The sequence below is a fragment of the Salvia splendens genome, chromosome 4, assembly GCF_004379255.2.
Source record: "Salvia splendens isolate huo1 chromosome 4, SspV2, whole genome shotgun sequence".
NCBI lineage: Eukaryota > Viridiplantae > Streptophyta > Magnoliopsida > Lamiales > Lamiaceae > Salvia > Salvia splendens.
In genome coordinates this window covers 17,414,845-17,429,145 of record NC_056035.1, presented here as the reverse complement: position 1 = coordinate 17,429,145, position 14,301 = coordinate 17,414,845, and the positions used below count along the sequence as shown (strand labels likewise).

At 35.0% G+C, this 14,301-nt stretch overlaps 1 non-coding gene across 1 annotated transcript; it reads left to right on the top strand.

The window, feature by feature from the left end:
• The first annotated feature begins 6,108 nt into the window (after window positions 1-6,108).
• On the top strand, window positions 6,109-6,213 carry LOC121801661. Its single transcript, XR_006050606.1, has one exon. It is a non-coding gene; the product is annotated as a small nucleolar RNA snoR69Y (small nucleolar RNA).
• The last annotated feature ends 8,088 nt before the right edge of the window (window positions 6,214-14,301 follow it).

Genomic DNA, 14,301 nt, shown 5'->3' with positions numbered 1-14,301 from the left:
ATCGATGTTGGTTCTTCATCCAACATGAAAGCAATGTAGTCAGGACCAAATGTTTTTGGTGTTCTGACTCTATTACCACGTCTTAGTACTGTATCTTTTGGATTGGGCCTTGCACGCTTGCGCGATTCAGGTTCCTCATCCGCTGATTTAGAACTAGTGGCTTCTTCTTCCACTGGTTTAGAACTAGTGGCTTCTTCAATTCTTGTCTCATAATTGGTTGAGACTTTTTCCTTGTCTTTGCAAGGAAATGTATTTTCGAGAAATACAACATTCCTCGACTCAATTGTTGTTCCTACTGTGATAGTCGATATTTCAGACTTGTGAACAACAAATCGATATGCACTACTGTTAAGTGCATATCCAATGAAGATGCAATCAACCGTTTTAGGTCCGATTGTAACTTCTTTGGGTGGAGGAACCATCACTTTTGCCAAACACCCCCACACTTTGAGGTATTTGTAGGATGACTTCCTTCCCTTCCACAACTCATAAGGAGTAACATCTTTTCCTTTGAGAGGGATTTTATTCAAGATATAGTTGGTTGTCAAAACAGCTTCCCCCCACATGTTATGTGGTAATCCTGAAGTCAGAAGCAGTGCATTCATCATCTCTTTTATAGTTCGATTTTTGCGTTCTGCAACACTGTTAGATTGCGGTGAATATGGAGCAGTTGTTTGATGAATTATACCCCTTGCGTTGCATAACTCCTCAAACAGGGCTACATATTCGCCTCCTCTATCGCTTCGAATCGTTTTGATTTTACAACCAAGTTGATTCTCAACTTCGTTCTTATAATTTTTGAACGCTTCTATTGCTTCATCTTTACTTCTTAAAAGATAAATGTAGCAATACCTTGTGCAATCATCTATGAAAGTGATAAAGTACTTTTTACCACCTCTAGTTTGCTCCATCTTTAAATCACATACATCCGTGTGAATTAATTCAAGGGGTTTTGTGCTTCGTTCAACTGAGTGAAACGACAACTTAGTCATTTTTGCTTCAAGACAAATTTCACATTTATCTTGGGTATCCACTTCATTAGCCTTTAGTAAATCTAAATTCACTAATCTTTTAATGGCTTTTGAATTTACATGTCCCAATCTACAATGCCATAAATTTGAAGACTCAGTCAAATAAGAGGAAGTAGATGCTTTATTATTATTCGCCAATGGCTTTGCAACACTGCGAGTTGCCACACTAAGCTTGAAAAGCCCATCGGTTACATAACCTTTTCCGAGGGATTTTCCAAACTTATACAAAGCAAACCTATCAGACTCAAATACAAGTTTAAACCCCTTATTAACTAGTATTGATCCTGACACTAGGTTCTTGCAGATGTTCGGGACATGCAACACATCCTTCAAAGTGATTGTGACGCCAGACGTCATCATGAGAATCACGTTGCCAACACTGAGGATTTCGGACGATGCTTGATTCCCCATGTTGATTTTCCTCCCTTCAACAGCCGTGTAGGAGGCAAACTTGCTCCTATCTGAGCAGACATGAGCAGTAGCTCCGGTGTCGATGTACCAGCCACCCTTGTTATCAACAAGGTTAACTTCTTCAGTGACCACAGCAATGAGGTCATTCTCGTCCCAGTCCTTGAACTCCTTCTCAACGACGTGGGCAGCCGGCTTCTTTTTCTTACTGCGGCAGTCCTTTGCAAAGTGGCCTGGTTTGCCACATTTGTAGCAGTCACCTTCAAACTTCTTTGAAGGCTGCTTTCCCTTCCCTTTGTCATTTGGACGGTTTGGGCGAGGGCGTTTGTTGGAGGGACTGCCTCGCTCCAACAGATTGGCTTTGGCTTCATTTGGGGTGAATCCTTTAGCCTTTTGGTCGCTTTTGCGCACATCACCCTCAATGCGCAACTTCACGATCAAGTCTTCAAGGGTCATCTGCTTTCGCTTGTGCTTGAGATAGCTCTTGAAGTCCTTCCAACTGGGAGGAAGCTTGTCAATGATCGTGCACCTTAGGAATTTATCGGGCAAGGTCATCCCTTCAGCCACTAGTGCGTGGATGATCATTTGGAGCTCTTGGACTTGCTCCATGACAGGTCGAGAATCGACCATCTTGTAGTCCATAAATTTGGAAGCTACAACTTGTTCAGTCTCTGCAGCATTATCTATGCTATACTTCTTTTCTAGGTTTTCCCACATATGTTTAGATGTGGTTACATTAGAGTATACATTGTAGAGGCTATCATCTAATGCACTTAAAATAAAATTTTTACATAGATAATCCCCCTTTCTCCAAGCTTCATAGTCCGCCATGACTTTGAGCCTAGTCTCTTGGTCGCTTGGCGCGGGTGGCTCGTTTTCCGTGAGGAAGTTGGCGACGCCCAATGTTGTCAAGTAGAACAACATCTTCTGGTACCACCGCTTGAAGTCAGATCCTCCAAACTTTGGTGGCTTCTCGGCAGGTGGCATCATTCTTGGTGCCAAAGGTGCCGCACTTGGTCCATGGAAGGAACCAATTCCGTTGCCCCCGAAGGAGTCAACAACGTGGTTGGGCATAGTGCCCCCACCATTCATGTTGGGCATAGAGCCCGTCATGTTCATATTGGTCCCGGAGGAGCTAATACCCGTGTTGGTCCCGAAGGAACCAGCACCCGTGTGAGACCCGAAGGCCCCAGCACCTGTATGAGACCCGAAGGCCCCAGCACTCGATCCATCAAAGGATCCGAAGGAACCACTAAAAGTGGAACCAACTGTTCCACTCGAGGTGGATCCGCCAGTGAGCCCATGGGCGTTAACATACACCCAAGGGGTTGTTGATGAAGATGGATAGAACCCAGGGGTTGGCATCATCGATGGAATCGATGAAGTGTTGACAGGTCCAGTGGTCGCCATGGTGGAGGAAATGGCGGCGGTGGTGGTGGCAGCAGCGGTGTTGGATTCAGTCGACATCTCCAGCAAATGTGTTAAATGTTTCGAAAGTTTTTAGGTTCAGTTTAGAGTCCAAATTCCTTCAAAACAAGTTATATCTCGTCTTGCGATTGTTGGTTTCTGGGGATTACAAGAGATACAACCAGGCGTAATACAACCCAAAAGAAAGAATACAAAAGGAGAAACTGAACTTAAATTTACAACGGAAAATCAAACAACTAAACTGTGAATTAGCCGAGTCGAGGAGGCCTCTTCCCGCAAGACGAGATACGCCCCGGTAGTGCTCTCGGTTTGCTGACTCGGCGGTGGTCTAAAAAGATTAGTTTGGGCCAAGCACCAAGCCCAAAGACCAATTGCCAAGATCCAAGATCCAAGATCCAAGTCCAAGATCGAGATCGGGATCGGGCCCGGGCCCGGAGCCCGCGGCCCATGAGCAAGAGCACGAGCACGAGCACGGGCACGGGCACGGGCACGGGCTCGAGCTCAGGCGGGCGGGCGGGCGGGCAGAGGCGGCGCGCGCGTGTCGGCTCTTTCACCCATCTTGGTCCACTATAATTATTAAGTAACATAAAGTCACTTAATTTAAACACATTAAAATATGTGTTACTTCTCCTATGTGGGATAATTAACACTAGTTAATTACTCCCTAAGCTCAAACTCCAAGCTTTAATCAAAAGCTAATTATGCCCAACTTTAATCCACTATTTCTCACTCACCGGAAATCGGATTTGAGAAAATGAATATACTACATTTATCTACGTAAAATGTAGATCGACGCTATATTATTTAATTTCACAAAATTAAATGTCTCGTCATATTTATTATTTGGTCAAAATCCATTGACCGGGCATATTTAATCCATGATTTTTACACGTCATTCTTCAATTGGTGAATCGCGCTTTTGGATTGGATGTGCTTCCATCCGAGTCTTCGGTTGAAATCGGAAATTACAAAACAAATAGAACAATTCATCTCGATAAAAATCATAGGCATGGACCAAAGGGCTTAGAGCATCCACAATAGCGGATGTCCCGACGGACGTCGGACCGGCGTGCCGGACGTCCGCGCGGAATGTCCGCCATTAGGCAGCATGCATACAGACGTCCGCTGTGGACACCGGAGTTCCGCGGCTTTCCGGGATGTCCGTCGGGACGTCCGCCATTGTGTTGACACGACGGACGTCTCGGCAGACGTGCCGATTTTTTATTGTTTTTTGTGAATGTCCGTCGGGATGTCCGCCATTGTGTAGTGGGATGTCCTTATGACGTGGCAGTGCAGTGAGATGTCCTTATGACGTGACATGAGGTGTTTTTAGAAAGTCCGTCGGGATTGTCCGCTGGGACATCCGTCCCATTGTGGATGCTCTTAAATGGAGGGGAAGATAACATGATTCATCCACGTGGCGACAAATGGTTGGAGGTGGAACTTGGAGAGTTCCATAGTAATGGGAGGAAGGAAGAAGAAGTGGTGAACATTTGGTTTAGAGAAACAAATGGTGTGCATCTCAAGGGGGGCATTGTTGTTGAAGGGATTGAGCTTAGACCTAAAACTTGAGAATTCTTGGAAGCACAATTATTTTGAGCAAAGGAGATAATTCATCGTGTAATTTCATTCAGTCAGCACTAAATAAATGAAGTTTTCTACTTATGTATAATTTATTTTACAGTTTGGATGTGGCTACAACTCATTTTCGTTTATGATCCTGGATCATCAACGTTTTTTTTCTTCGTTTGAGATACACTTATAATCATTGCAGTGGGTGCATATACCGTTAGACATATTATTCTCCTTATTTGAGCTTCATCATAATATTCATTTCATATAGAAAATTCATTTGTATATTCATATTTTCTAATTAAAATCTTAATTAAATTTCAAAAATTGCTATGAATATCCAAACACGGACCTATAAAGTAATAATAGTAGACATTTTTTTATATTGATTGACACTTCCCAACATGACAACATTCCATTTCCGGGTTACTAAAAACATATCAAAATACACATAACCAATATCGTATGTGCAATGATAATTTTATAAACTTGGAAGTAAATAATCATCGAGACATCGTACCTTATTTAACCAGCATAGGAATATTTGTCTCATTGTGATCCAATCTGATGTTATACCACACCTAGTGTAATTCGTTATCAAATATAAAAAGTTAAGTACTACTTTAGAATTGACCCTACAAATATTCATGGTACATTGCCTACATTTATGTAGATTGTGAATCTTAACTTATAAGGATCCAACTAAAAATCTTCTGTAATTATGACACTACCATTTAGTGTACAACGTATAAGAAGAACTTGTTTGTTCAGTTTATATACCCACTCCTTCTCATCCCTATAAATAGACTTTGGGAAAGACACATATTTTAGTTTGAAATTAGTAAAAACAGGCGAGTGAAAGAGAGAAAGTTAAAAAAGTAGTGATAGTGTGTCGATAATAAAACTCACATCATTAGTGTGTAATGTGTGGCAAGTCAATTTTTAAAAATAGAAATGAACTATTGGTAAATTAAGACAAAATTGACAAAATTTTATTTACTGAAGACAAATGATTTATTCTTCTATTTGAATTTAATCCAATATAACAACAAAAGTAAATCACGTGATAAAATAATTTGTTCTCATCTATTCAATCTATAATATAGAAGAAAATTTTGTTTGTTCAGTTTATATTACTCCATGAATTTAATCAATCTATAATGTGAATTGCGATCCAAGAGAAGGTTCAAGGTGATCGACGTGACAGCTATTTACATCTTCACACATAATACTTTTTTTATTCACATTGTGCAATAATTTCTCCCATTAGTGTTTGAATAGTATTTCTTATGTAGCATTATATTATAAGTAACTACCATAAAAATGGATTATAAAAGTTAATTAAATCTGATATGCGCACACTGAAAAATAAACTAATTCCCAGCTTAGACTCGAGGAGACATAGTCCAGCTGTGTATAAATTGGGCCAGCCCATTGCAGCCCAAATAAAATTTGACATGACCTAGGGTTTATTCTAAGTTCTAATTTGTTAAAAGGGTTCTATAAAACCCTCGCTCTCATTTCTATCCATTCACCCCCACAGAGCGCAGCCTTTCTCTTCTCCACCTTCTTTAGGTTTGGAATAGGTATTCTCATACACTGAAATCTAGATTATTTCAATTATGTAAGTTAGCATCTCGTTTTTTGTTTATATTCAAAGGAAATGGTGTTTGGCAGTGATGATTAGATTACTAATCCCAGCTCTATGAGACCTTTATTTTGTATGAAGGTCCGGGACAATACTTTTTTCACGTCTCGTCTGAGCCACTCCATTTCTCTTCCTAAATTATTTGTCAACTTTTTACCGGTTTGAATACGACCTCATCAGTTGGTTGTTTCATTTCCCTTTTTCCAAATGTGTTAGTATTTGATAATATTGATTCACTTATTCAATCGAATTGCGCTATCGATCGCATCAATTTAGAAACAGAGGATATGCATAACTCGATTTTAACTACACATTGGGGGAAAGGGTTAAAGCAAACTATCACGGTGTTGATTATACGTGTGATAGAGACCCCCCATGTTTAATGACACGCAAGTTTGGCTATTCTGTTACATGTAATTTTGTTACTCCCTCGCCTCCTTGTGTAGTGAAGCGTTTCTTTCGGCGTGGTTGAACCGGCTTTTAAAGATAATCCATCCCAACCCTGTCTCCATTTGAAACCCTCCATCGCTCTCTTTGTTTTAAGATTTTCCTTAACTCTGTCGTGTGCTATCCATTGCCTTAGATATACAGATTTTTCATTTTTTCTCCACTTTGTTTTGAGGAATTGTAGAGAAAGAGAAAAAATGATGCTGAGCAAGGCGGCGTATTCTAGCTGAATTAAAGATTTACAGAATTTTTTAACTAGATAATAGTTTTAATTACCAAACCTAATCGGAGAGCTTGTGGTTTGAACCAACTTGTAATCAATTACTCACTTTATTTTCCGTATACAAATAGTATATTAATAATGATTATTAATGGCAATTACTCTGTCTGACATTAAGGAATCTCATTTCTTGGTGATACTGATTTTAAGAAATGATAAGTATATTAGAAATATTTCTTGTTTATACTGATTTTAAGAAAGGATAAGTATATTAGAAATATTTCTTGGTTATACTGGTTTTAAGAAATGATAAGTATGGTGAGAATTTAAATGGAATATGAGTCTGACATGTTAATTTTAAATAAAATATGCGTGAAAGAGTTGGTAGAATGTGAGATGTTATTATTATTTATGGTAAAAATATGGTGTGTTTCTTAAATATTAAAAAAAATAGAGTTGGTTGAATGTGAGATGTTATTATTATTTATGGACTAAAATAAAAAAAGGAATGTGGATATAGGGTGTGTTTCTTAAATATCCCAAAAAAATCTATTTAAATGTTGTACTCAAATTGTGGTAGAAAAGTAAATAACTATTGTTCATCAAATTGAACATATCACCATTTGATTCCCCCACTCTATTTCCTTTGAGAGAAAATGGAGAGATGGGAAGTATCGAACTGGGGGAGATTTAAACTCTATTTCCTTCGAGAGAGAGAGTTTCAAAGAGAAAATGGAGAGATGGGAAGTATCTAACTGGGGGAGATTTAAATGGTGCTGTGTCTTTGATGGATGATTAATTGATAAATAAATTTTGTGAGAAAGATTTGAATATATATTTTTGGAATATTTAAGAGGTGTAATTGTAGTTAATAATCATTATTTGTATCCTATTTTTATAGGAAAAATAAATTAATTGATAACAAGCTATATCTATGCTTTGAAAACTGAACATAGCAAGTCTTACTTCTGTACGCAGAATCCATTCTGAAAATTTCGGGTACCCGATCCCGAATATCCAGAAATCTAATATCCGATACTTGATCCAAAAATGATTTCGGATACCTTGATACCCGACTCGGGTATCTAGTCCCGAAAAATCGGGTATCCATTTCCGATTGTTAATTTTTTTTATATATTTTTTAATTATTTTTTAAAGAAAATTAACTACAAAATTTTAGAAATACAAACTTGTAGTTCGAATTTGATACAAACTTGAAGTAGTTTGAGTTTAAGATAAAAAAAACTACTACAAATTATTAAAAATAAAACTTAAGAGTGAAGGATTTCGGGAGTACATATGAATTTTTTAAATAATAAAATAAATACATAATTTATTAAATTTAAAAGAAAATAAAAAAATCGGGTGATTTGTGTACACCCGATCGGGTATCGGGTTACCCGATACCCAATAATCCCAAAAACCTATACCCGAACCCGATCCCAAAACCCGAAAAATCGAGTTTCGGGTTCAGATATCGGGTATCCAATTCCCGATATCTATTTTGACAGGTCTAGAATCCATCATGAAGGGCATGACTTCTTTATAAGCTTTACTGTTGTTGAAGTAGTGATCACAATCAACGTTCAAAATATATGCTCCATTAGTGAGGAAAGTAGGGGTTTGGATCACCTGTTGTGGCCCCAACCACAACAGGGGCTGCTGCTACGTACTGTCCAATTTTTAATAATATATTATAATATTAAAATAATATATAAAATATTAATTTTTTTATTTTTAAAAAATTGTTGTGTAAGCCACAACAGGGGATCCAAATCTGGAAAGTAGACACACAAATCTGAAGCACATAATGAAAAACAATAAATAGACTACTAGAGTCGAGAGAATGTTGAAGAATATGAGAAAATATTGATCCTCTCCCTTTTTCATGCAAAACAATTACGAATCACCCAACGTTTTCATAACTCTGGCTTTCTTGAATGGGTGGTCTAAGTTCAACGCCAAAATTTACAAGATCATAGTAAATAATAATGTGATTTTTTCCACTTGAGGTTATGATAGGGATAGTCTATCAGTGGAATTATTTGATAGAAAGAGGCATGAGGAAATATATAAGGGATAGATTAACTTGTATTTGTCGAGAGAAAAGAAAACAACCATAATTGAAGTGCTAGGGGTCTTTTCACGCATAGAGAAGAGAATGAGATTAAAATCTTTTAATTCTTCATTTCTATGATAATAAAAGATATCACACGTATTTATAATATGCTTGATACAAAAAAATATCCCATAACCTAGGAAATAAATCAAATTCTAACCATAATCAATAAAATACTAACCATTATCGAAAGTAAATCAAATCATAACAACTAAACAATTAATAATAAAATAAACCAAATAATTATATGAAGAGAATATCAACTTACTTGCATAATAAAGTAAAAGTCTAGGCCCGTATAAGGTTAAAAAGAAAAGCACAAGAAAGTTGTCGTTTTGCTTCTATGTAGAGCAATGTTTTAAAAACCGGACCGGCAAGCGAACCGGCGTCATTACTGGTTCACTGGTTCAACCGGTTCACTAGTCGAACCATTGGTTGAACCGGAATACTGTTTATATATATATTTATTTATTTAGTAGTAAATAATAAAATTTAATCAAATGTTTTATCAATAAATATTATAGTATTATACATTTAATAGTATTATTATAGAAAACAAGTCTTGTAGTAGTATATTAGAATATTTAATGACGTTCAGTTTAAATACAATAATAAATTATAATACACAATATTAAAAACTAGTATTAAACTTTATGTATAATTATAAACTCCTATATTATAAAACATTAGTGATTGTAAAAGTATAATTAAAATATAAGAAATATATTAAAATTAACAATTTCTTAAAAGAATATATAAAATTAAAATGAATTATCTTAAAAGAATATAAAATTAAAAAGAATATATTTTTAGTGAATGATAGAATTTTATTATTTTTTATCAACAAATATAATTAAATATATAAATTATACTAGTAGTAAGTTATTGTAAATAAAAATTTAATATTTATGTATAAAAATAAATAAGTTCATAGTATTATTTTAAAAAAGTAATGCGGCAAATTAATATTATACACAAAGATATATGAATAAACATAAATTAAAAACATATATTTAGTAAATACTCCTAGTATATAATCAAATAGTAGTAAAATTTTAATATAATTAATCACATATTCTTAATATACATATATACGTATTAAACACGAATTATTAGTTTATATAGATAAAATATTTCGTGTTTAACATATGAAAATAATTTATATTCATATTACTACCAAGAAGTCCTTGTGGTGTAGTGGTAGAATTATTGGTAAGTTCACCGGGAGGTCTTGAGTTCGACCCCTATCAAGGCCAAAATTTTAGAATAAAATTTTGAAAAGCATTTGAACCGGTTACCGGTTCCCGGCCAGACCGGTCCGACCGGCCGGTTTCGACGGTTCATAGCGGTTGAATATGTCACTGGTTTTATAGTGCTAACCGGACCGGACAACCTACCGATTCGCGGTTGAACCGGTTGAACCGGCCGGTCCGGTCCAGTTTTTAAAACATTGATGTAGAGCATATGGATTTATAGAAGGCAAGATGAGAAAATGCAAGGGGAGGAATTAAGAAAAGTTGGACTGGCTAGTCATTGATACAACAATTGAAGGAAGACCTGAAGGGCAAGTCGTCCTTGTCCCATGGCTAAGTCTCCTAACCTAGAGCATATTAAAGGCCAGATATGACACATTAGATCCAGCTGGAGTATAAACAGAAGAAATCCCAGTTGTTCCTAAACTTTGAGAGAAGATATGACACAATTCCTGGGTTCTTCCACTGCAATTCCTTGAGTCCTTTGATTACCTTACCTTCCCATACTTCCGAGTGTTTGTTACAAAAGTTCTAGTCCGACCATCATTCCAGTATCTCACCTGCAGCTGGAACCTGCTCTATATAGTAGCCACCAGCCCAGATCAGCATCCACTGTTGCAAACTCCACCATGCACACCATTACCTTGACATTAATTGTGGTACGCATGGTCAGTGGCAAAGCCATGGTTTTCACATTGGGGGGCTCAAATTATTGTTATCGTCATTTGCGAGAGAAACATGGATAATATGGGAGAAATATTTGAGTATAGTACGCTTAATTTTTCTAATCAATTTTCATCATAGATTAAATCAATGTAAATGATAAACACATAAAGAAAATTGAAAAATATTGAACAGATCTTTAAATTCGAGTTAATATATACATATATATTTACACTTACGAACCTAAAAAAATAATTTTTATTATTAGATAACAAAGAATGTTACTTTGTATTTTTAAATTGTGCTAGTACTAGTTATGAAACAAAGACAACGATAAATTCTAACAATAAGGCATTCAACAATCAACAACACTGATGGGATTAAAACTCTGGGCTATATATGAGAAGGCAGAACCATGAGACCATATATCTGAGCTATTGATAGAAATTGTTTAAATATATGTTTAATCAATAGTACTAAATTGTATAATTCATGGGGGACCATACGTGGCGAGCCACTGCGCAGGGTATGTCTTTCAAAAGATTATATCATTCATACCATACTTGCACACGCAGTGTCGAGGTAATGCACAAACATGTTTGATATGCATGAGATATGAAATGATCAAAATTTATGACATGCATACGAAACATGACCATGTTGTATGAATTCTCGGAATCCATACTATGCATAAGTTGCTATATAACAATTTCTTATTTTAGATAACTCGTTATATCAGTATGTAAATTATAATTTGGTGGGTCAAAAAGCACCATGGAAAAAGATAAGTACAAAAGTTTGCAGTACCATAATATACGTATTGTCATGTCATAATCATGGCTTCACCTAATTTGGCGTTTGGCTTATAGTCTTATACTACGTATTCTGGCCACATAGTTGTTGTCCACATGGAATCACTACTCATCAATATTAGTGGCAAAGATAACTTAAACTATTTCTTGTTCAAAAAGAGAGAGGACCCTCATCATATGTATATATATATATACTACAACGACATACAATTAGTGCACAGTGCACATTTTTTTTTCGATTGAATGATTAACCTTGTTATTAATTTAGAGTTGCAATAAGACCCCAAAATGATAAGCGGTGGTGAACAGACTACGAATTTTAACGAATGAATATATCTTAAATATTATAAATGCTTGAAAGTGAAATCAGATTTACATTTGAAATTTTGATAATGTCGTAATGTATACATGCTCTCCAATAGAAAGTGTGAAAATTAAAACCTAATCAAATGTTCCTATATAACCTTATTACAAAGTTCATGTCCCAATTACACCTTCAATTCTTATTTTCAACAAAAATTTACTCATTCCGTCTCATTCTAAGTAGAGTATTACTATTCATCACAACTCACAAGATTTTAGAAAGTGTTATTTTGTAAGTTAAGTGCATAGAGTAAAATAAAAGAGATGCAAAAAATAGAGAGATTGATGTTTCTATTTTAGAAATGTGTCTTTTTAAAATGGGACACCCAAAAAGAAAAATAATTCACTTAGAATGGAACAGAGAAAATATTAATCAACCTAAACTAATAAATTATAATATAATTTATCGACAATATTTTAAATTCGAACGTATTAGTCTGAATATAAAGGAAAAATTTAAGCGTACATCAAACTTAGGAAATAAAATCCTCATTTATATCTATACACGTATAAGAGTTTTGAGAAAAATAACAAGATTGACATTAAAATATTAAATTTACTTTCACAACATAATTCTAACAATTAAATATTGTAATTTTTTAAAGGGATATTGGTCCCTAAGATCATAAACTTTGGCCAAATTAAAATTGATCTAGAATATCACAAACTCTGTACTCCCTCTTTCTTATTGAAGATAACCCACTTTCTTTTTTAGTTTGTCCCACTCAAGATGACTCATTACTAAAAATGGAAATCTCTTTATCTCTACTTTATTCCCTCTCTCCACCCAACAAAAAAAATAAAAGTACATAAAATCCTGTGCCGCCCAAGGAAGGGGTCATCTTCCTTAGAACGGAGGGAGTACTTTATAGGGATGTGAATCGGGCCAGCCCACCGGGTTTCGAGCCAACCCTATTCGGGTTGCGGGTCAATTGGGTGCAGGCTAATCGGGTTGTGATTTTTCCGGGTTATAAAAGTTCAACCCTAACCCTAAAAGCTCGTGTTCTGGGCTATCCCATCGGGTTGCTACCGATAAAATTAACATGCGATCAATCCAATAAATAATGATGAAAATTAGTTATATTTATAAAATGTAAAATATTTAATTATGATAAATTTGAGATATATGCTTAAACTCAAACATAAACATGATCAAATACTAATATTTGAGATTTATGCAAAATAAAACATAAACATCAAGAAATTTTAAAGCATGTTTAGAAATTTAAATATATTTTTAGTGAATTTGAAGTTTCTAATTCATTTATCTATTATTATATTAATAAAAACATAATATATAATTTATATATTTAATATATAAAATGGAAAGTTATTTTTTCAGTAATCTATATTATAAAATAATCAATGAAGTGTCGAATTAGAGTCAAACAAATAGAAAAATAGAAATTTTATCGGGTTTTCGGGTTTGGTCCTAACGGGTTGCGGGTTAATTAGGTGCGGGTTAATCGGGTTGTAATTTTATCGGGTTGGAAATTTTCAGCCCTAACCCTATAAATTTGGCCGGCTATTCGGGCCAACCCACGGGTTGCGGGCTAAATTGACATCCCTAGTACTTTATTTGATATTTTCCAAACTAACTCAAATAAGATATTTTTATCAAAATCTTATTTTACGTTGGCAACCGTGATACATTTTAAATATTTTAAATAACCTTTTTTTATGGTTAAATGAACAAAAATTTAAAGGCCGCGTCACAGAGGACTCGAACCCGAGACCTTTGACCTCGAGCATTATTAACCTTTCTACTGCTTTAAATCACTTTTAAGCTAAAAAAAGTAGGATAAAAAGTTACGTAGAAAACCAAATTAATTTAATGAGATGTGATCAAATGCAAAATCTAAATATTGTATTAAATTCCAAATTATAATCTGGACCGTTAGAATGCCAACAGATGACAAAATAACAACAAAAAATGTCAACAACTGATGTTGTGTTGAAACTGTGTTGACATTTTTTGTTGCCATTATTTTGTTATCTGTTTATATTTATTTTTAATATATTGCGATGAGTTAACAGAGTTAGCAACTTAAAATATAAACAATAATGGCTACAAAATTATGTGTTAACATTTTAACGTTAATGTGTTGACATTTATAATACACTGCATTATAAATTAATAGAGTTAATAACTTAAAAAAATTAGTAATCGATTCCACCTCTTTTTACCAAAATTTATAATTTTAGAAACCAATATCCTTTTTATATTGTTCTCTTTTAAATCCATTACACAAATTTTGATGATAGAGAAAACCATTGGATTTGAGGAAACCATTGGATTTAAAGAAAACCATTAGTTTCCCAACATAGTTCTCTGGG